General features: G+C 35.2%; 1 protein-coding gene across 45 annotated transcripts in view; it reads left to right on the forward strand.

Moving 5' to 3' along the window:
• Positions 1-25,073, forward strand: part of RIMS2 (regulating synaptic membrane exocytosis 2) — a 447,420-nt gene that overhangs the window by 17,641 nt on the left and 404,706 nt on the right. The gene's annotated exons all lie outside the window — the stretch shown is intronic.

Genomic DNA, 25,073 nt, shown 5'->3' on the forward strand with positions numbered 1-25,073 from the left:
CATCAATTTGTGCAATACACACTGTATAAAGGTTCACAATTTAATAAGCTGAAATTAGTGTGTGTTTCACGAACATGATAAAGCTTTGGGTTAAAGTTCAAGAATAATCACATGTGCAGTAAGTATTCTTCTTGCAGTAATAAAAAGTGAAGGAGCTGAAGGAAATTGCAAATTGATATTTTCACTTATGACATCAGCTTTTATGTAGATACAGCTTTAGGTTTTTGTTTGTTTACAGTAGATAAAGGGAGGACAGTAGGGCTTTCAGTGGTTCTTGTTCTCTCTCTTTACAAACAGTTAGCTCACCTTTAAGAGCACGCACACTATTTGAGTTACATGAATCAATTTTTATACAAATGTTTCTGGAAATAAAAAAATTATATTTGAAGAACATTTCTGATTTAAAGCTAAAATAAAGCTATTTCAATAATAAAGTGTAAAGTAGAAGTTATGAATGCACTGAACTATTACTAAAAATCTGAAATATCCTCTGTATGTGTGTGCATATGATTTTGATTAAAAACATAACTATTTTTGAAAAGTAAACAATAGCTACTCAATATCCTTTGGGGTCTCATTAAGAAAATCTTTCAGATCCAAAGTTTTTTACTTTGCCTTTTAAAACACCTTAATACTATTTTATCTGTAGTAGGCAATATGTAAATATAGATGTTGTATTGTCTAGAATGATCTTTGTAGCTACATCTTTTTACTATCTCTTTTTGGTGGAAAATCCCTGTATTTCTCTTGCTGAAGGAATGGGTGCTAACAAAATTAACTGCTGTCCTGATAAATTCATCCAGTTTTGTCAAGTAAGTATCAAAATAACAAAATTCTAAAAGGGCATATTTATTTATTGTTATTTCTAAGAGCTGGCATCTGATAGTTGAAGCTTTTTTTTTGTGCTGTCAGCTGCACCATTTCCGACTGAAGTACTGTTTTTAATTTGCTTGTGACAGACAGCCGTGCCAGTCAAAATGCGTGAGCCTGGTTCCTATCAGCTTCTGTTCATTTGCTTATTCACTTCCTTGCTTTCCTACAACCTACTTGTGCTTTCTCAATCTGTCAGATACACTTAAAGGAAGGTGTAGTCTACATTTCTACCCTAGTTTTGTTTGTCCATGTTTTTTTATTTTAACAATCTGTTTTATCCAGTTTTAGTTAGTGCAGTTTGATCTATGTTCTTTAGAGGATGGATTTATTGAGTCAAGGTGCTTGTAAAAATGACACCAAAATGCTGAATGTACATTGAAATCACCCAGCCCTGTTTCTGCCTGTACTGAAGAGGAATACAAAGATTTTTTGAGGACTGCTACTTTCTATCTTCAGCTGTTTTGTGGGTGTTTCCTGGGCACAAGTGGAGAGGGAATTGACCTTAACATTTGTAAGCAAGTTTTGGAATTGTTGCACTCTCACAAAGAAGGAAGTGATTAGAAACAAGAACAAATCTGACTTAGATTATCCTTTTGCACTCCCAAAATACATTTTTACTGCCTTGAACAAATGTTGCCCCTGGAGCAGAACAAGTAGGTTTTGTTCCTTTCTCTGGGCTTTTGGTAAAAATAGAGCAAAAGCGCATCATCCACGAGACTCATATCTTAGTGTGCTCATCTTTGTCTCTCTCTTTCTCTTCTTTTATTTTCTGTCCTTGAGGAAGGATGTTATTATTGCAAAAGTTTTCACTGGGAAGTCTAGTGGTTGAAAATAAAGTTGAGAAATTTGTGTTTTCAGGTAGATTATTATTCTCTGTTGAGAATCCAAGGTCTTCTCAGAACACATTTCCCAGTATCTGCAGCATGGTACATGTTCCATGTTCACTGGATTCAGATATGCAACTCAAATTTGAGGTACTACTCCATAATAGCACAAAATTAAAATGTCTACCAGGTCTCTCTAGGTTTCCTGTGTCTTGGTTTCCACAAAAAGAAAGCCTCTCTGTGACAGTTATGGTATACTATAAAAAATAGCTGATCACAGAGGTAAGGATATCTGAGTCCTGATGCATGACAAAAGACTTGTTTAGGTTTACCTTTGGTATCGTCTGAAATTCCATTACCTGCAGGATGCATCTACTACCCATGTAATATAGCAGTAGCTATTGCTGCAAAACCTGTAGCTTGCCCTGCTGTCATGTTTTCAACTGTAGTGTGTGGTGATGTTTTTCTCCCAGGTTATTCTTGTTTCTTGTTGGACATGGAGGTTGCTGAATTTTATATAAGTTATGTTTTCTCATATTTTTTAGGAAAAGTTGTAATACTCTACATAGAAAATGATTAAAGCATGAAAAAAGTGACATTGTCCTCATTTTAAAACAGAAAGTTCAGCCTCCTGGATACTTAAGGTTTTAAAAACACTGTTTTGCCATAAGTACAACTATGCCACCAGGAGAAATGAGGAATCCAGCATAACCCCATGATAGTGCACTTGATAATAATTTCACTCTTAATAATCTAATCCGTCCTTTGTAATGAAGCAATTAGCTTGCTCTGCCCCCAGCTGTAATCTAAGAGTGAATAATGACATTCATTCTTGTTTCAGCAGTTTTTCTGTTGAATACTATTAGGTGGAGTTTATTTGACCTGTCCTTTTAGGCCTTTTACACTGCAGGAAAAAAAATGTTTCTATATGTCAGGAAATCTGTTGCAAGGACATTTATGATAGATGAATTTAGCTTGCTGTCATAAATTTCCGTGGTTCAGAAATAAAGGAAATATAACATTGGAGGAAATAAAATGGAGAAAATAAAGTAAAAAAGGGCAAGGAAAGGAAAAACCGCAGCTGCTATTAATTCCTCAGGTTTCATTTAAAGTGATTAAAGAAGTGATTTGTGACAAAGTATTACTCTTTCCTGATCTCATCAGTGAGCCTCAGAAGCTTCCATGTATTTTTCAATTTCTTTTATGGACTAACACTCAATTTCAATATACATTATTTTTCTAAGTGTATCTGGTTAAAATAAGAACAAAAAATCCTTGTATACTTTTTAAATGGGATAAACACAAGATTTTATTTGATGTGTAATATTTAAGGATTAAGTATGTGACTATGTCTATTTTGACTTCACAAGAATTTGGTAGCACTTGCTTTCTTTCCTATATTAATTTTTTTCTTTCCCCTGCTGTGCTTATTCCTTGTAAGAGTTTTTTATGATACAGGTAGTTTTTGTCTAGTGCAACTGTTACTCCACTCCTACAAGGAATTAAGCATCAGAAACAGCATTTGGGAGATGTCAGAAGAAGGAAGGGAGCAGGAGAAGGGTTTTGTTCAGCACAACCACTGAAGGGCAGTTCCAGGTAAAAAGTGACATTAGGAAGTTTTCAAGAGGAGAAAACACCTTTCTTTTGTGTTAAGTTTTCAGGGTTTTATTTATCTTCAAATTCTACCGACAGATTTTTCTACTGCAGTGTATTTTGGATGTTCTTCTGAGCTCATTGGGATCTTTTCAGATCCTCAGTAAGGTCTTGATGTACTTAAGGCTTCATCACACCTTCTCAACTTTTTTTTTTGAATTTGCATGTTCATTGAGGTAATGAAATATTATTTTCAATTTTTGCCAGGATTTTTTTTGACAGAACTTTTCATGTGATGCTTAAAGCAAGGCAGGTTTTGATATCTGGATTCTGATGGAAGAAACCTGAATTTCTGCCAGGTCCTTTCCCCAGCTCTTTGGCAGCCTCATTGGCAGGCTGGTGGGAAGCCATATTCTGCATCCTTTGACTTGTTCAGTCCCTGGTTCTTCAGCAACAGAGACAGCTGGAGCTTCCAGGACCCTTAATTCTGGGCAGCATGTCAGGCAGCTTTTTGCAAAACCCAAACTCCCGATTAAAGTGGGTCAAAAAAAAGTAATTCTAGTTTGTGGAAAAAATCTAAATATGTGATATTCAGCCTTCCATTAAAAAAAAAAAATCACTGCTATGTTTGAACCTTGTATATTCCTCTCCTTATGTGAACTGGGAATGCTCTCCTCTCTGCATTTTTTTGGTATGTCAGATGAATGTAATGCCTTTCTCTCATTTATCTTTCTCTTTTCCATCAGTGACAGAACAACGTTTATGGTTAAATAGTGCGTTCACAAATGAAATATTGAAATGTTAAGAATGTATGATCTGACATGTTTTTCAAGTAAGACAAAAATTTCAGCCCAGTTAGTCTATACAGTGAGAGATTATTATTAAGTTTGTCTGCCTCTCTCTTTAGTGAGGACTGAAGTCTCTGAAATAACCAGTGAAACTGCATAAACCAACTAAGTTTTCATCCTGAATAGGCATAAAATGTTAAATTAGTTTTGTTCTATTATTTGATTAAAATGAACCAATGCTTCATTCTTATATTAACCTGGCAGCATAATGGGCTAAACCTCTGCTATGAAAACTTTGATATTATCTACACTATATAGTATTTAAATATACTTTTCTGTGTATTCAACACAGACAACAAACAAAATGTACTTCTAATTATTGTTATCAATGAACAAGTAGCCTTCTGTTGTCTAATTTAGAACAAGAATCTTCTTTAACTCCTCAGAAAACTAAATTAGTCCCATCCTTATAGAATAGTAGAGAATAAATTTAATTGCCTTCCTTTCCTTATCTTTCCTTGTCTAATTTATATAGTTAGCATTTGGGGGCTCACAGGAGTTTTTATATTTTAGATGTTCATGGCTACTCTGGGTTATGCTGAAATTTGTGGTAACCATTTGCCATTAAGTTTTTTTTTAAAAATGTAACTGCAAAGGACATTCCCCAAAGAATTTAATCTTAAATAAGCCTCTGTTTTCATTAATATTTGGACAATCTGGAAAAGAGCTCATGCTGAAAACATACAAAGAGATAAGAATAAAAATTTATAGATGTGATAGAAGAATAGTATCTAGAACTAACACAAATTGCAACCTTAAATTTATTTGAAGGATGAATTTGTGTTAATCAGTTTCTTAAAATACAATTGAGGCAAACTGCTAAGTCAGACACATAGTGGAATTTTTTCTTTTTCCATTTATCATCAAATATTCAAAGACATTAAGATAAAAGGTATGTAGTTTTACACTTTCACCTGCTTTTTAGGGTGTTTTTCTTGTTTCCTTTTTTATTTTTCTTTTTTTTTTATGTTTAGAGGTTTTTCTTTTTTTTTTTTTGTTTGTTTGTTCACTTTTACCACCAGAATTTGAAAAATTTTAAAACAGTTTTCTAAAAAAGTTTGGGGCCAGAGAACAATACCCTTCTGTTTCCTGGTTTATAACTTCTACCATCTGAATTTCATCTTGGGTTATTCTCCCAGGACTACTTTACTGGAGCAGTTCCACACACTCAGACAGCTGCCCTTTTAGTCAGGGGTCAATCTCTGTAAAAAGAATGCACAAGAAGGGGCAAAAGAATAAGTGAGTAAGGGGAAGATCTCTGAGGTATTCACAGATAAACAGTTTGGAGAAAAATGAAATTTCTTCTGTACTATCCCTGGAATTTTTTCCAAATGATGAAGAGTAAGTGTTCTAGTCAGAAAAATGCTTTAGAAGATGCTGAGGGTGTGGTCTTACACCTATAGGGTAAGACTAAATTACAGCCTACTGACTTCCCATTGAGGAAATAATCACAATGTCTTAAAAAGCTGGAAGATTTTATTTTCATATTTTTTCCCCTGAGTTTATTTAACATTTCAAGTGATAAATCTGGAAGCTTGACTTGTGGATGAAGTGCTCATCTACACTTGGAAGAATATAACTAATTTCTTCTGGTTTTCACCATTCTTCTTTAAGCCTGAGTGACTTTATGGCATGTTTTTCCAGAATTGTGTTTATTCCTTGTTGCAGGCTACACATGCAAATCTGCATGAAAGGTTGGAGTGCTGTGGTGCTGTTGCCAGACTCTTTCATACATAAAGAAACAGTTTTATTGGACAAAAAAGTGTTTTTTTTTTTTTTTTTTCTGAAATCCTTGAAACTGAGGAGGAATTTTTTATTATTTTGGAATTAATTTGGGGAGTGGGGATCAGTCTGAATGTTCTGAAGGTTTTGTCTTTAATCTCCTTACCTCATATCCATGTCAGACTGAAAACATACAAAGAAATTCTAGGTCAAATTTGACTTCTCACTTTTCAGCCTGGCACTTAATTCACATCTGGAACTTCTTGCTCATTTTAGATAAGAGTTGGATTTTCAGGGAAAGATTATGTGTCCTGATGATGTCTTCTGTGATGGAAAGTCTGTCAAGAAGATTTTCTGGACTTCTCTCTAGACTACAATGTAGTGATGAAACTGAAATAATGTTCTTTCAGTCCTTCAGAATTTTTGGTTATTTAAATACTTCCTTTTTCTTCAGTTTCTGTTATAAAATGGTATGCCAACCAAAAAGTCTGAAGGAGTAAATGTCAGAAGATTAGACTGAACAAAGAGACACTTTGTGAGAACCCCGGGATTGATTCAGGGGTCTCGTGTGGTGGTAAAGTCTCTCCTCCAACCTGTGCTTCCAAAGAAAGACTCCGCAGCCTCTTGTTGTTTGGTCTCAAGGCAGTTTATTGCTCGTTATCTAAAAGATTGCCTTCGCCTGCTGTGGCTGCCGAGGTCAGCGACCCAGGCAGAGGCACACACTCTCCTGACATCCTCACTGTCCGGTGTCTCCGTCGTCTCTCCCCTCGCCCAGGGCTGCTGCTATCTTTTATATGATATATTATGTATTATATGTTTACAGATTTTCCCCAATACCTACTATCTATGTTACAATGTGCTCTTCTACTCTAAACCAATCTGTGAGTGCCAACATCACCAAGAACATGGAGGTAAGGAAGAAGAAGGAGGAAGAACAGGATCAGGCCCACTTTCCTCCATCTTAGAACTCCTGACCCCCATGTACAAAGTAAAACCCCCCTGTACAGGTGTTAAAACCCCCATGTACAATACTAAAAAAATTTTCCCTCTAATTTGTGACTACTTTTACTATACCATCTAACTCTCTGTGGCCGCTTGTTCCACCTTCAAAGTTGGTAACTCATTCCATGGTTCAAACTCAAGATCACAGCTGTTTTCAGCTGCTTGCCAGGGTCTAAAATACTTTTGACCAAGGCCTGGAACCTCTAAAAATGTCTGAGGGACATTTTGAGTTCCGACAACACTTGAAGAATTCTGAATAAGTAAAACATTTGAAACTTCCTTGTGTCCTTTTTTGTTGCAATGAGGTGGGAGATTGTGTTGAGGTGGGAGTTGTCCCTCTTCTCCCAGGCAACCAGGGATAGGACAAAGGAAAATGGTTCAAGTTGCACCTGGGGGGGTTCACTTTGGATATTATCATTATGTGGTTTTGTGGGTATGGTGGTATTCAGTCTAAGGTAGAACTTGGTGATCTTGGAGGTTTTGTACAATTTTTATGATTCTGAGATTCCATTGTTTAAGAAAGGAGGTTGTTTTCCTCCAGGTACAAGTTAGAAGGTAACAGAAGAGTGCTGGGAAATCTCTGGCTTTCCACCAAAAACCTTTGCAGAGTCTAGTCTCTGCCCATTTCCAGGAAGAGAATGAAGAAATTGAGGATATCCGATCACTATCAAATGTTAGCATAATAAAATTTCATAGGCTTATTTTTTTGAGAACGTCTATTGTAATCAGGATTTCTATTTAATTTTATATTCATCTGGTGTCTTCTATTTAATCTACAGAACATTTAGAAAAGAGGCCATCCAAAAGGTTATGGTCATAGCCACCTACAAGGAATACTTTGCGCTGTGTTATGCACAAATATTTTAAAGAACTTCTCAGAACATAGACTTTTAGAGAGGCTGCTGGTGTTTGATTGTTTTGTTTCATTGTGTTTAAAAGTGGCATAGATCAGAAAGTCTGTTGGTAATATGGCCATGTAAAATCACCAAGCATGTTTTATAATTTTTTTATTATTTGCTATAGCTGTTCCTATATTTAGCCCATTTTCACCTGTTTGCTTTTTGTTACATTATTGATCCAAAGCTCAACTGGCATATTATTGCCAGTCCTGTTTGAATGTCTCTGTGGGTCTTTCCTAAATGCTATTTTGTCACTTCTGGGATCCCTATGGACCTAGCTTCACTTGTAATTTCTAGCCTTGACAGATTGGGTGTGTTGTTTTACCTCTGTCTGATTACGGAACCAGAAAAGCCTTTCTGTTTGCCAAATGCACAGTTCAGGAGTTGGGATGGCTTTCATAGGCTTGTAATACCTGTAAAAAATGAAGCTATTAATTTTTCCTTATTAATTGCTAAAATAATTGTAGATTAAAATTGTCAATTAATTAGGCTCCTGTGTCTCAGGAACACCAGGAATTTCAGTTTTGAATTTTTATCAGTAATTATTTTCCAAGCTAAGGGTATAAGATTATAGAGAAAGCAGTCACATTTGCTAGTATGCACTCCCAAGACAGCTGTCACAGCTAGGAATTTGGTTTAATATTGCCAGGAGTGTGTTAAAAAATATATGTGAAAAGGGATATAATAAAATCAGACATTGAAAAATCTAAGGGGAAAGCTATAGGCTTTTATTTTGAGGAACATGACACCAAAGAAATGTTTTAGCATCTCTCAAACTTTGTAGGCTATGCTATTGTAAAGGGAATAGAAGAAGCTAATATGGATGTGATTGAAAAAACTAATTAATGTGGCAAAATAGTCACAGATATGTACATGCATGCTGAGAAAAAGTTTGCTAATTTCAAACCACTGTTTTCACTTCCTACAGCGCTTTACAAGATGGCACTACAACTGAAGGGGTTTCTAACCCAGTTACATTTGGTAATGCCTATCAACAGATCTCTTTTCTGGGCACAAGCCATGTAGTTTGCAATATCATTTGGTAACAGGTCTGCAACAGTAGGTGCTGTTGTTCCCCTGGTTGGTGAGGAATAGAATTAAAATAATGTGAAATCTCTTGATTGAAGCTGGGAATATAGATACCTCTTTATGATTTTTGAAATACATAGTGTATTCATAGTAGGATGTTATTTGCTATGGAATGATATTTTCTTCTAGAGAAATGTTATATAATATAGCAGATGTATTGAGGAAGAGATTGGGGTTTTGCAGAAGAATCAGATATGATTTTGTTTTGGCTTGGGGCCAAAGGAGACTTTCACTTTTTCAGTAAATGATACAGTCATGTGCACCAAGATAAACAACCTTCAACATGAGGGATGTCTTGTGAGTGCATCCTTAGACTTTTAATATCTTCACCTCCAATAGTGGTGCAGAAATAAGTAGAATTTGTCAACTTCCACAGGAATATGGGGTACTAAGTTAGCCATTCTGTTGAGAGAATAATGGATGGGCAATAGTGAAATGAGGTTAATACAGATGTGATTTACTATGTAGATAAATATTTGAAGTCCTGTGCTAGGTAATTATTGATTATTCATTGATAAATATGCTGGGAGAGGAATGGTGCACTGTGCCTTTCTCAGAGTCTTCTGATGTACATTTTGCAAAGATCGGAGACATCAGGAATTGAAATAGTAAGAAAAACCACAGTTTCCCTAATTTGTAACAACCTGATATAGTAAGAACCTACAGTGGAATTCAGGAACAAGTCTTTAAATACTAGAGGAGATCTGTCTTTCCCCATCCCCCTCTCCACAGAACAGGAATAGAAATATTTTTTCAATGTTTTTTGAGTTTTTCTGTAAGAGTTGGAATGAAATATCATTTGGTCCATCTTGACTGTTAATGAGGCTGATCTACACTGGTGTTACAGTCCATTGCAGAGCGGAGAATGATCTGGATTGCCCTGTGGATTGTAAATCTCTTTGAATTTTTGTAATAAATGCCTTGTTTTGCCTCACCTTCTCAATAACACAAAAGACAGACAAAATAATTTTATTTGTGAATGGCAGACTAAAAGATTAATATATACCACGACAGACTAAATGATTAAAATGTACAAATTACCAAACTGGTCCACTGCACACATATACAGGCTGATATTTTTGACAGGGTCTAGGCATAAATATATACAAGAGAATATCTCAGCATACAGTTTTATGGCCTTTTTTGCTCTGTATGAAAACCAATCCATCTTGACCGAATTCATTCTGCTTAAACAGAATTTTCTATATGTCCCCTAGACTGTTTGGTTTTACAGTCTAGATATTTTCAGTTTATCTCAGTTTGATCTTGGGCTCTTAAAATTACCAAACATAGGTTTTTCCAATGTGGAAACCATTCTCCGCTTCTTATCACTCTTACTGTCCTTCTTGTTAGAATTTTAAAATAAATTTTCTTCTTTCTGAGGGGTGATAACTAGATCTGAAAGGATAAAAATATGAGAATACTACATATTTATCAAGTAATATAGTAGTATATTGTCTTTCATAATCAACTCCAAAGTTATTGTGTTTGATTTACTTGATTACTACTAGAAGCTGATTTTTTCCTGAAACAAAATAGCTAATTTATCAGAGAGCTTTACATCTGTTGCTAGGGTTATTTTTATCATGTGCATTACTTTTTATGTACCCACACTGACTGTTATCTAGCATTTGGTTATAAGATTACAGCAAGTCTGTACCATTGTGGAACTCCTTCACTGAATTTTATATTTTCATATTTGCCTTGTGTTTGGATGACAATAGTCAGGCTTTTTAACTGCCCCTTTGAAATGAGAATGCATTAAATTATGGACGAAACGTATATATTTAATTTAAAATTTTTTAATGCTCCCAATGAAGGTTTTCTCAGATTTTTCTTGTCCTAGGTACAGTCTAGATAAGAAATTCCTGTAGTTTGATAACTTTATTAAATTGATAAGATCTGAAGTAGATTTGAATACAAGTAGTACTTTCTTGCCTTCTAATGTTCCAGTTATTGAACTGAAATATTTTTGCACCTCAGAACTACAAGATATAATTTTCTCATTAGTGCTAGACTGTAATAGTTATATATGCAAATGTAAGGGAAATTCTGAAAAATGTGGTCATAATAAATGCATAAATATGACTTTATGCAGTAAAATTTACCCCTTTTTTGTTTAGAATTTTTGTAAAGTATTTGGCTTGCCTTAAAAAGAGCAAAGCTGTACTACATGGAACAATTTAGAGAATATAGACATATGTGTATATGGTCATAGTACAAGATTTATTTACATAGCTGGAAATCCTGTTAAAATGATATATGTGACTGTAATTTAGATAACAGAACAGATGGAGTGTTGTTCTTTTTCAGGTTAAGCTTTTAAAATTTATTTATTTAATATCCATTTTCATCTCTGGATTTTCATGGATTTTTTAAAAATTGGTTGGTTGGTCTGTTTGGTAACATTTAGAAAATTTGGCATTACACTGGTTTCTGATAGTTTTGGGAATATTATAATGTACTTACTGTGTTGCATTTGCACTGTATTCTTTGAGAGCAGTGCTTGCAAAATGTACAAGGCTCCTACAAACAGAGGATTCCACATAACGCAGAAATACCTATTGAAGACTATTCCCTAAGTCTCACCAGTATGCTTAAATAGCCAAGGCACCTTTATAGCTGACTCTTGAAAATGTAGATTTTTTTGGGGGTGGGTGGGTGGGTGGGGCATGTGTACTTAAAAATATCTGGAAGTGTTTGAGGAAAAAGGGAGAAATGCCAAGTTTCTACTGGTATACACATATTTAATTCCAAATAAAAATGTCATTGATTCTTTTGATTTTAAGAGGAAACATGATAATTATTCTTTATTCCTGTTCTTTTAGTATGTATGGAATGAATGGAAGATGAATCCCTAGGCAAGATGGATGATTCTTAGGTCATCAGGTCCAAACCGTAGCTCTCAGTCAAGCAGGCTTAATAGCCTCTTCCATAACTATTTTATGGGTAGAGCTTGATTAGTTTAACTGTATTTTGCTCTCACAATTCTTACTTGAAGATGTATTAGTATACCATTCTCTTTACAGCTAGAAGCCATCTTCTAATTTCCTGCTTAAACCAGTCCCAGACAATTTATGCCTGTTCTTTATTGTTTTTCTTGTTTCTCTGACATTTGCCGGTACTTTTACTGCAACATTTTATTTCTTATTTTACTACAATTCAGATGTTTTCTCCTATTTCTTAAATTAGGCTAACCTAACCCTAATCCTCCTAACTCTCCAGGTATTAAGTGAATTTTTCTTGAAGATGGATAAACTGGACTGTGTGGTGGTCAAGGCCTTTTTACAGGACCATTGTGTTGGCATTAATGCTTCTTTCTTTACCATAGGAGGCTGGACTCGTTCTCTCTCTCCAGTTGCTCTCCTCTCTTATTCCGTAAAATTTTTGCCATTCCTGTTTGTTCTTTGGTATGAATGCCTTTTGTACATTGGCTTCCAAAGACTTGATCTTGTACTGGATACAACTGGCTGTAGCACTTTGAGAAGGAACTAGGAACATGGAGACTAAATGTTCTTGTATACCAGCAGCACACTTAATCACAGATATATTTGATGTTAATGAGTTAAGTGACCTCCCTGCTCCATTGAGTAGAGGGCAAGGCCTAGGAGCAAAGCTGAGGGTCAGCACTACAATTCCTTACATGACTCTCTGTGAGTGGAGATTAGAGTCAGGAATGGTTTGAGTCGGAAAGGACCTTCAAAATCATTGGTATATTGTTTCACCCCCTTGCCAAGAGCTGGAGTGCCACCCAGTACATGAGGTTGCCCAGGGCTGCATAAAACCTCACCTTGAACAATTCCAAGAGTGGGACATCTGTAATTTCTCTGGGCAACCTGTTGCTGTGTCTCACCGCTCATACACTAACAAACTTCTTCCTGACATCTTAATATTTCACCTTTTACTTTAAAACTGTCCCCTTGTCTTACTGTGCAGAAAGTTGCTCTCCATGCTTTTCAAAGTTCCTTTAATACTGAAAGGATGCAATGGGGTCTCCCAGGACCCTTCTCTTCTTCTGGCTGAACAATCCAAACTCTCTCAACCTATCTTCATAAGAGAAGTTCTCCATACCTCTAATCATCTTTGTGGCCCTCCTCTGGACTTGCTCCAGCAGTTCTGCATCAGAAAAATACTGATGACTGAGGAAACAATTATTTCCTTTTAATTTGTGATTCTATAGGTCCTAAACCCATGAAATTCATCAACTCCAGGTGCAAGATCTTGCCTCTGGGTCAGGGAAACCCCATGCAAAGATGCAGACTGGGCAGGGAATAGATTGAGAGAAACTATGAGGAGACTTTGAGGTGTTGCTGCATGGAAAGCCTGGCAATGTGTTCTTGCAGAGCAGAAAGCCAACTGTATCCTGGGCTGTGTGGCCAACAGGTCAAGGGAGGTAATTCAATACCTCTACTCCTGTCTTGTGAGGCGGCACTTGGAGTACTGCAACCAGTTCTGTAATCCCCAACATATGAAGGACATGGACATACTGGGCTGAATCCAGACAAGGGCCACAGAGATGCTCAGAGGGCTGGAGCACCTCTGGAGCTGGAAGACAGGCTGAGAAATTTGGGGCAGTTCAAACTGGAGAAGAGGAAGCTCCAGGGACACCTTATAGAACCTTCCAGTATCTGACCGAGGCTCATAAAAAAGAGGGAGAAGGACTTTTTACAAGGACACATAGTGACAGGACAAGGGGGAATGGCTCTAAACTGAAAGAGGGCAGGTTTAGATTGTATATTGGAAAGAAATTCTTTATTGTGTGGGTGGTAAGACACTGGAATATGTTACCCACAAAACCTGTAAATGCCCCGCCCTGCAAGACATGAAGGCCTGGCTGGTTGGGGTTTTGAGCAGCCTGGTTGAATGGAAGGTATCCCTGCCCATGAGTGATTTTGATAATGGTCTTAAGAACTTTGTTATCCTTAGCAACTTATGTGCAGCATAATCCTCTTCAGACTTACATACTTTCCTCAGAAATCCAAATAAATGAGGCACATCCTGGATATTTCAGTTGGAGCAACTTATCTTCATTTTGATAATATTTTTTCTTTCTTTTTTTTGTTACTTCTTCCCACCCCGTATTTGCTTAATTTACTTTTGTTTTATTTACTCGTTTTTCCTTTCCTGTCTGTTCATAAACAGTGGAAAAGTTAATTTCTTATAACTTTTCCCTGGACTTTAGTTTATTTTCTTTACAAATTTGCTTCTTTAAAAAGTGCTCTGGCTTCTGGCCTTGCTTGGCATGCAGTATAGCAACCTTCTGTCAGACAGCCATTCTTACCTTCTTGGATGTGTGTCTGGGAGAAGACATGTTTGGAAGAATTCAGTGATTGCCAGATGTTTGAGCTCAGAAATAGGAAGAAACTGCCAAAATGTCTCAAAACTACTTGTCTGAGAGTTTCAGTAGATATTTTCCATTCTGGCAGCTTAGGTCAGAATGGAAATGAATTAATTAATTGGAATGTCATATGGGCTTCTCTCTGAACTTATGCTTGAACAAGTGAGGAATTTTCAAAATTAGTTTAATACCTAGTGTGTTTCATCCACATAATTAGTCTTTAGAGCATAAGTTTGACCCTGTTATCATGTTCTTTCCCACTGCACATACTCATTAGTAGATACTCTTCCTCATCTGCTTTGGTGGGCTGACCCTGGCCAGCAGGTAAACACAGCTGCTTACTCCTTCTCATCGCCTGTGGAACAGGGGGAGAAATAAAAGAAAGGCATAAAGATTTGTGAATCAAGATAAAGGCAGTTTAATAGGTGAAGCAAAAGCTATACTTGCAAGCAAAGCAAAGAAATTTATTTAATTTTTTATTTTTTATTTTTTATTATTTATTTTTTATTTTTTATGCTTTCCACTGGCAGCCAGATATTTAAACAATTTTTGGTAAGGTTGGCCTCAGTGTAGCCATGATATTCCCTGCTTCCATGACCCTTTCTTGAGTTTTTATTGCTCACCAAAATATCATATGGTATGGAACATGATTTTGGTCAATAGGATCAGCTCTTCCAGCTGTGCATTTTTCCAGTTTCTTGCCAACACCAGCCTACTTCTGGAGGGATAGATGAGGAAAAGCCTTAGCACTGTGCAAGCCCTGTTCAGCAATAACCAGAATTCTGGTGTGTTACCAACAGTGTTAGTCAGAAATGCAGAAAACCTCAGGACCATACGGGCTACTGTGAAGAAAATTGACTCCATCCCAGCCAAATGCAGTACATCTGCAGAGATCCTATCTAGAAAAACTCCACAACAGGAACAGGAGAATAGGGGATGATTTGGAACCTAGTAGTGTTATGTAGAAAAAAGTTGTGCCTTTTACGTGTGACACACAGCTATTCAGGTGGTTTGGAGATTGAAGAAATATTCCTATGTTCTACTTCCAGTTCCCCAGCAGTTCTTTTTTCCTTACTATACCCTGAGGTGACCTTTCTCTTCCATTTAGACATTGATACATTATGTCAGTGATGGTAGGTTCATTTGGGGCCTGTGTGCCTCACTGTGTTTTATTCTCTGGAGATACCGTAATTCCTTCATCTGGACCAACACTTTTTTTTTTTTTCTTGGCTGCCATTCTTGTCTGAAATGTAGATAGAGCCTTATGGAAGATTATTCCTATAGGTTTTTCTCAATAAGATTTTACTTAGAAAGGGATCCAAGATAAGTTCTAAAGTGTTTGTTCAATTAAGATAATTGAAAATTGTATATTGTTCTGAAATGGAAACAAAGTTTCACATCTTGGATGTCACTTTCCATATGGGTTGTCTAGAATAATTTACATTTTATGTATATTAAACAAAACTATTTTGCCCTTCCCTCTCTGAATCAGAGGCAAACAAAGACCCTTACAGTAAAATGCATGAAAATTCTTGAATGGTATGAAAGCACTAAGAACGCAGAAAACTCACCAGTTTTCTAATATATTTTCCAACTCTTCAGGTCCTTATTTTATAAACAGAAGTGAAGATGTACAAAGATACTACATCAGGTTGCCTTGCACTGGTCCTCATAAGGATGGAACCTTTAGAATGACACCTCTGATCTCTGTTACAGGAGCTAATAGAGAATTAGCATTGACTGTTCCTGATTTCTCCTGAATGCTTAGAAGGAGTATGATGGGATATATTGCCAGTGACTGTCAACAGTATTAGCAGAGGAATGCTCTGGGTTGTGAATTCTGGGTTTAGCTGAGTTGGGAAATAAGTACAACACATATTAGGATTTATAGAGGATTATAATGCATCTTCTGTAAGATGCCTGACCCCAGCAGGGAGCCCAGGAAAAAGAGTCTTTCTATTCTTATTTCAACTGTCCGGATCAAAAGCTGATATGACTCACAGAAGCTCAGGCCTATCATTATGGATACTGTTGTGTCCAGCCCAGGCTGGAAGACTCTCCTTGCAGATGGAATGTCTGGAGGATTTGTCTTCAAAAATATAAGAATTCTCTTTAGTATGTGTGATCTGAAGTTACTCTCAGAGTAACTTTTATTTTTTCTAGTTTCTGTGTGATGTCCAAATGGCACATCCTTTGTTAAATATTAAGGCCTTCCACAAAACATTATTGATCAATATGACATAATATTTTTAATTTTTTTTTAATATAGTTTGTTCTCTTGTGGCTTTGTTTATGTGAATAGAGACCATTACAGAGGCATTTAAAGAACGAGTGAATTAAACCTGTCATGTAGAATGTCAGGTCAAATTGTTGAACAGTAACAAAGTTTTAAAGTTTTATGCAATTGAAAACAGTATTTTATAACATGAAATGCATGATCAATATTGTCTTCATTAATAATGAAGAATATTTGTTAAACTAAATATATCTGATTTCATATGTGTGTATATACTTTTTTTTTTTTCCTTTAAAATGGTAGTGTATTAATTTTACTTTCTTACCATAGAAAAGTAATTTAGGATCAGGGCACAGATATCGCTAAAAAAAAAAAAAAAAAAAAAAAAAAAGAAAGAGTCCGTGATCTACTCTGAAAACTCAATAAGATTAATTTTACATTTGGTAGAATGTAGGGACTGATGTTCTTTGTATAAAATAGTATCTCTGTTGTACCGTTATGAGAACAGGAGAGGCTAAAGGCGACTGATCACGTGGTTATGTTTGAAAAATGGCAAAGTGAAAATGACAATATGGAGTTCCGCGTAGGTGTGGCTGAGTCTGTCACCTCTAAGAAAGCAGAAAAAACCCAAAACAAAACCTCTGAAACAAAATCTTAGTGCGTTATAGTTGCTAGACTTTAAATCCTAGGAATTTCATAGCTTTTTTGACTTGTGTTCTTTATCATATGCAAATTCATCTATCAGGAAAAGGAATGTCAGTAAATAATTTTCCTAAAAATGATTAGAGGTTAAAAGTAACATAAAACATAGCACAGTGAAAAATTAGGCTGTAAATTGAAATAGAATTTATTTCATTGTCAGAACAATGCTGGATAAATCAGCGGAGGTGAAAAATTCATTAAAATGTACTTATTAATGTAGGAAAGTGACTTAAAAACACAGAGAGAACATATTAAGACAGTAATTTTAACTTTAAAAAACTTATACCTTATTAACAAAAATTTGGCATTTTTATGGTCTCTGACAACACTGGGAGAACTCTAGAACAACTCACAAGTGTAAAGGAACATTTTTTTTCCTGCTGTAAATGTATTTGTGGGAGGTTGTTGTCTGTGAATGCACACTTACACTACAAACATGGTATGCCTCACGTATTACAGAATTGAAATGTACATTTGTAAAAAAAAGAATTGCAATTTGTTTTCAATTGTGCATTGAAGAAAACCTTTTACATCATGAAATTAGTTTTTGTGGAGAGTAGGTAGAATAGTACACTTATATGTCTTTATTACATACATTAATTCTTTATGTTTATATAAAATTTTCTTGTTTTATTAAGGATAACAAAGCAAAAAAGAGTGCCAGATTTTTAAAAAATGCCAAGTGAGGTAGGTGTAATCAGATTTGAAGTTAAAAGAGCACCTAGCTTCATTGGTGTAAACATGGAATAAAATAATTGACTTGCTGACTCTTTTAGAACACATATCAGTGTCAGTCTCCACAGCAGCCTGTGCTTGCAGAGGCTCTGTTTTACCTGGTGTGTGCTCACGTGCACGATGGAATGTGGACCAGGAATGGTCAATTCCCATGGATGGCTCCTGGTTAGAGGGGCAGTGCTGTATCTCAGCTGTGATACATATAGTCTGCTTAAAGCACAGAAAGAATCAGTATATCCAGCTAAATATATTTCTGGATTTTCTTTCTAAGATTCTAAATAATCCTGAAATTGTATTGAAAAGTTTTTGCAGTTTACCAAGATGTATTTTTTTTCTGAGGTGAAAACTTTTATTTTAAGGACTTAGCCTTCTGAAGTATATGTAATATTTATGTAAAAATTAAATAATATTATGTATTTGGTATTTAATCCTTCTTATATCAGTATAAAAATAGATCATTTTAATACTTTATTGACATTGTAGTTGTTGTTAAAATGGAAGCCTTAAATAACTGTAGTTCACGGGCCTTTCTGTCTTTGCAGAAGACCAGTAACTTCTGCATCACAGTGTAATTGATAGGAGGAATAAATTCCATTTCACTATTTTTGTTAATTAAACTGCGTTGATTTTTTCAAACAGAACTATGAAACCAATCCTTTTGCTGCTTGTTCTTCAGTTAGCAAGTTGTGTTTCTGATCTGATGGTGGTTACCCATCCCATCTGTATATGGTATTACTAAATTGCTGAATATTGGATTACTTTCCCCTGTCTCTTTTTTCTGTTTAGTGGTTGAAAATTGTGATTTGGTGTAGGAGGGGTCATGCTCTCTTATACTTCATACAACATTCAACATCCAGGAGGCTGCCAGAGTTTGGTTAATAATAATAGATTAGTAGATTAGCTGAGCTGTGATGGAGGAATGATATTTGGCCAGTTTTGAGTGGATAAATTTGGTTTAGCAAATAATTTAACAGAAGAGTAGAGCACGATGTCTTGGCCTGGAGTATCTGGTACTCGCTGTTGTACTCGGCGCTGGCTCATGGGGGTGCTCCAGTCATGGGTCTGCGGAGGTTTCTGACCTGGTGCCAATGGGAACTGAAATGAAAGAGCAAGTTAAAGGCAAAGAAGAGGTAGACAAGTTATATGTCTTTCCTCATAGTTTTTTTTTCTGTGATTTATGAATAACTATTTGAGATGCTTTTAATGAAAATTTTGGACTGGCTGGGATATTTCTCAGGATCAGTCCAATGAATGCTTACTGATGCTTTGGTTAGTGGGTCGCAGGAGATGAAGGGATGCAAATAGTCCTTCTGGTAAATGATGACTAAAGACATAATTTAACATAGCCCATTCTTCACTTGGTATTTTCCCATAATTTATGGCTGGTTTCTGATCTTCTGTTTTGTTTACCATCCCTCATTAATATTGTCCTTTGGTGATAGAAGTATATTTTGAAATAAAAGTTTTTTTCAGTTGCTAACTAGCTTTTTCTGCCTATTGTATCTTTTTCTGTCAATATTAATTGTTCTAAGACAGTTGAAATTTAAGGAACCTTATAGTAATTCAACATCCAAGGCATGATTTATTGCAAAAGTAGGATTGCTTCTCGTTCAGTATCTTCATGTCCTGAATTGATTAGGAATGAAGCACAGTGAAAGAACACCTGAGACTTCGAAAAGCACAGTTCCAATACAATAACCTAACTGGTTATTTTAAATTGAAATTTAGGTCTTCAGATCTTGTCAGATTCATATATACACTACTCTTACACCTATAATTTTTTTTTGGTATTTTTTACTCTACAGTTATCATTGTATCAGTTGTCATATAAATTTTCTACTCAAGACAGAGAAAACTGCACACTTGCACTGGTGTAAGCAGACCTTTTTCATCCTTCAGAGTTCCTTCTTTTTATTTTTGTACCAGTTAATGTAAAAGAAGAACAAAATAATGTATACATGAATTATATATAGTGTTATTATTACTTAAACAAGGTGGGGCTCAATTTTTTGCTGATTTCCATTCTTTTTTAATGAAAAATTACAAAGCAAAAAGAAATATATTTTAGCAGAAATAAAAATATTTGATAGAAATAAAGTAATTCAAATAAAATTTAGAAGTAAATTGTTGTACTGATTTATTTATTTAGGATGATGTCTAAATATCAGTGTTACTACTTATTATTGTTATTACTTCTTACTACTGCTTAGCAGTGTTATTACTTCAAAATTCACTTTTATATTAAATTCAGAGTGAAAGATCAATATCTTTCTCTGTCATAAGGAAATCACTATGAAAATTAAGAGTTACTTTTGTTGTAGGAGAGAATTGAACTTTTTGTGCTTTATTTAAAAAAATCACTATTGAAACAATAGTTATTGTTGGACATAGTTAAGTTTTTTTCATATGACACCTTAGGCTTCCTCTTCAGAAAGAAATACAAAATTGCTGTCTCTTATCAGCTCTACTCAAAAAAGTGTCAAGCTACTGTAAACTTAATTCAGCATGGTGCCTAACATTTAGTAGTTAAAGTGTTCGGTCATCAATTTTAGAGCTATGAGAAGTTCCTCCTAAAGAGGTGTCGTTATGACCATATGGTCTAATTACTGTGTAACAGATTGTAGAATTTTTGTAGTAGTCTGTGATAAAAGCTTTGGCTATGAGACCTAGTTAAAAATTATATAGCTAGTCTTCTATATCTTCACCTTATTTTTGGATACTCAACTTTGTGGTTTGATTACTAACAGAATTTGTGTCCTTTCATTTTAAAGCTAAAAAGAAATACTGATAAAAGCCAGTACTCATGTTTTTGTCAATATACATCACAAGATCTCTTGTCTTCCAACTGTGTATTACTGTAAGCCCATATTTTAAACATTTTTGGTCAATTGGAAAAGTAACGAAACATAATCTTTAAAAATTTGTGCAGATCTCCTGAACATGTTTTATTTGCCTGCTTAATTAATCCTTAGGTTTGAGCAACTTTTCATATTGGGACAGCTGTTGGAGCTCTAAGTCTCTTGTTTCTTTTAGAAAGGAAGATGTCTTCTATATATCAACTCATTGAAACATCTTAGCTTGTGTGAACTTCTGTGAACAGTCAAACATGAAAATGCCTGTTTGATATCCATGACATCAAGATGATGAATTTATCCTTTTTGTACAGTATGTTTTGAAAATAAAAATAATTTAAAAATGGAAGTAGCCAGTCCTCTTTCTGTCAGTTATGGTGAATCATTTGCAAAGCAAGCGTTAGGAATGTGGTTTAGTGGTGGACTTTAGAGTGTTAGGTAAATGGTTGTACTGGATGATCTTAAAAGTATTTTCCAACCTAAATGATTTGAGGAATGTTATGTTCACTTTTTCACATGGTGATGACTTGCTCTGTATTAAGCAAAGAAGGATTGATGGCATCTGTTAGAACCCACCTGTCATGTTACTGGATATAGTTATTTGTTAGATGTGTTTTGCTTTAGGTAAGAACAATTTCAGGAACTGCATTTGCGCATTTCAGTACAAATATTCATTATCTTAATGACTTTTTTACAGCTAGTACATTTTGTAATAAGTTCCAACAATCAAAAAAATGGAACTTGCATAGATTTTGCTGTTTCAGCTTTTCAGATGACAAAGCTAAGGTGATACTTCAACTCTTTATTTTGGACATATGTACTCAAATGAAAAGCACAATAATTTTTTTATGATAGTACTTATCTATCATTTGGACAAATGGCAAATCTTATTTTTCTAGAAGCTTGTTTGAATCCTCCTTCAAATATTTGGTTTTGTAGACTGCAATAATATTTGGAAATAGATAGGTAGTGTAATGAATGATGATAGAATAAAATTTAATTTAAAAAGTGGAGTTAATACTTGTTTGCGGAATGAACCATTTCTGTTTGAAATAGAATGAAAGCAACACTGATACTAGCAGTGAGCAATGAATGTACTACTTTGCCTTGAGCAGCCATGCTTAACTTGAGAAAGGTGAATAATCTCCAAAATTGCCAAAGTTACTCACAGTCTTAGGAATATTTGCAAGATCAGGATGTCTAAGAAATTTATCTTCTGACCTCTGCCTACCTATCACTGTGCAACCTGGTATTTGCTCTAGAGCTCCTTGCATGTCTCAACTGGGGCCTTAGCATGTGCACAGAGGTGTATTAACGGGAAGAAGCAGGAGATTCAGCTTGTCACAACTGAAAAACAGCCAGAAACGTTCCTAAACTCTGACCATCATCAGACATACAGCAGGTTCACCTTATGAAAACCTGTGTTTTTGAGTCTGTCATAAAATGGAAATGAAAGAAAGTGACCAGAGTACAAGGCCAGACAACAAAAGGTCCTGGGGGAGCATCACTAGCTCTGGGCCACCAGTTAGACTTCAATGTCTGTGCACTACACCCTGAGCCTGGCAGTCCAAGCAGTTTTTCACCTGCTTGTCCAGCCCATGTGTCCCCAGTTTGTCAAGAAGGATGCCACAGGAGGCAAGTCACAAGGCTTTACATTGTCCTCACACAGCCAGTCATTTCATCAGAGGTGGCAGTCTGATAATTCAAACAAGTTTGCGTTCTCCTGTGCTTGGAAATGGCACACACCAGGATATGTCCCATAACCTTCCATGAATGTCTGGTAGGATGTTCGTTCTCCAGGTGTTGAATGCAGAAAATTCAGAGGCTGACAGGAAAGCAAGCTCTGTAGTCCTACAAGTACAGACTTCATATGAGAGTGCAAAACAATCTGGATTTCTATCCCATTATTTTTATTTCTGGCTAGACGAGCTATTAGCCAAAGGATCAATACCATATTTATAAAACAAATGAATTTGCGCAGTTAAATATTGACTTCTACAAGAATATTCTGTGGAAAGATAGTCTATGGTACTATTGAACATAATTTAAAAGTTCATACCTGTAGAGAGGTTTCAGTCAGGTACTCAAGTTCATGGAAAAGACTGAAATTCAGAAGAGTAGGGTCCTTATCTTTCTGCTGGCTAGATCTATAAAGCTTATTTGTCAGATTTTGGGTGTCTGCATTATGTTTTGAGGATACTTATCTTCCTTAATTGTACTTAGTGCATAATTTAGTTTTCTTGGGGTACTTTTTAGGCCTCATAAGAGTGCAGCACAGTAGTTGCTAAATCTTGCTATTATTCCTTGTCTGATAAGACATTTGTGTGAAGTTAGGGATGTTCTGAAATATTTGCAGGTTTTTGTTGTATTTACAGACTTAAACATATAAATGGAGGAAAGGAGTTGCCTGTGGCCTCCATGTTATATCATTATGCAGAGAAATAATATTTTTTGTTAGAACTGTAAGTCTGTTTTTTGAAGGCTGATTTGGCCTTGCCTTTGCAAGCCTGGTAGCTATGTCTGTATTATGGCCACAGCATATGGATATGTCCCTGGTGGAGCAAAAAATATCAGACATGTATAAAATAATACTGTTATTTTTAAATGAGAAACCTCAAAAGTCTAAGGCTTTTGCAGTAAGATTTTTGACTCTGAATGCTTAAAATCTCTAAGCTATCAATTGTATACAAGACTAGTATACAATTATATATATACCTAGGGTAGAATTCCTTCCAGGAATGATTACAAGGAATTTGCCCTTCTTTCCTAAGGAATGAATGATAATGAATTTGTGTTTTGTTTGTTTTAGGAAGGACTTGCAGTATTTACAATTTATTTATATTTAAAGAGCTATATAAATTTTAAGTGGTCATTGACATTTTAATCAGAATATATATTTGTACAGTTAATATGGAGGTGGCATTTTTAGATAAAATATATTAATTATAACAGTGTCATCACAGATGCTACTATTCTGGCCCATTTAATTGAAAATAGCTTACATTTCCTGTCTATTTGAGTTTCAGAACAGGAAAGACTACTGTGGCTATTCCAGAGGGATGTTTGACATCATACATATTTTTTTTTAATTGCTAATTGACCACCTGCTTTAATAATTCTCTTAACTTCAACTAATATTTGGGAAAATGTCTAGCACCTCAAATATTTTTAAGGATATTTAAAGACATTTAAAATTTATCTACTCTCTTTATGGGTGTTTATGTTGAGCTCTGAGATTTTTAAGTAACTGCCAATAAATATAGTTATTATACAGGTTTTTAGACATATCTTTTAATATTTTTTTTAATTATAGTTTTCAAAGCTGCTGTTAGTGATGTACAGAACAAATTCCCTTTCTTTGGCCTTATGTAATAATATCTGTATTTAATGCTACAATGATTATAGGAATTTTGACATTCACTTGTGGTTTCAGTCACTAATTTAGATAATGTTTATGATGAAGTCTACCCATTTACATCCTGAAATTATACACAGGAACAACAAAAGACAAAGGGTATTATTAGTGTCAGTAAGTTTGACCACAGTGTTGTGTGTGGTCATCTGTGGCAGATTTAATTCATTTTGAATTATAGGCTTCTGGGGTTTTGACAAGCTTTATAGCAAATTAGAAGTTCTGATGTGCCTTTGTTGGTCATTCCATAGTTTTCAGTTTAATTAAATGTGAAAAAGAGATTTGGTTTTGTTTTTTATTTTATACTGTTCCCTCATTTTAACAGTAGATACGGAAGTGCTAATTCCATTCTGTTCTGCAGAGGTTCTTATGTTGTCTTCATCAACATATATCTTTAGTCTTTCAGTCATGCATTAAATGATATGACTAACATCTGTTACATTTGGTTTGTTCTCTCACATTCTCTCCCTGGGGGAGGAATTTCGTGTGCAGTTAGTGGGGTTTGTTATAACATAGAGTGTTTTAAAAAAATATATATATTTCTTTGTGTTCATATTCAGTAAGATCAGTGCACTTTGCACCTCCAACAAAAGACAAGAGTGGATGATTGTTGTAGGAAATATAGTCTGTTCATATAGACTAAAACCATTATTATGTCTGAGGAAGGAAATTGCTGAGCATGATCTTTATCTTGGACATGTTGGACACAAGGTGCTGATCTTTTTGAACATAAGAATTGAAATGTCCCACTCGATGCTCTGTTCTGTTAAAAGTCAATGCAGAGTAGAAAAGTAGGCCACAGTACTTATGATGGATAAATGTTAAAGGGAATATGATAATGGCTGATGGCTTCTTGCTGATGAATTTTGGATTACTGTGGTGATGTAGGTAATTATAAATGGCAGTTGATAAATGATGGCACAATTAATAGCAAACTTTCCTAGCAAA

The sequence above is a fragment of the Taeniopygia guttata genome, chromosome 2 (genome assembly GCF_048771995.1).
Source record: "Taeniopygia guttata chromosome 2, bTaeGut7.mat, whole genome shotgun sequence".
Taxonomy (NCBI): domain Eukaryota; kingdom Metazoa; phylum Chordata; class Aves; order Passeriformes; family Estrildidae; genus Taeniopygia; species Taeniopygia guttata.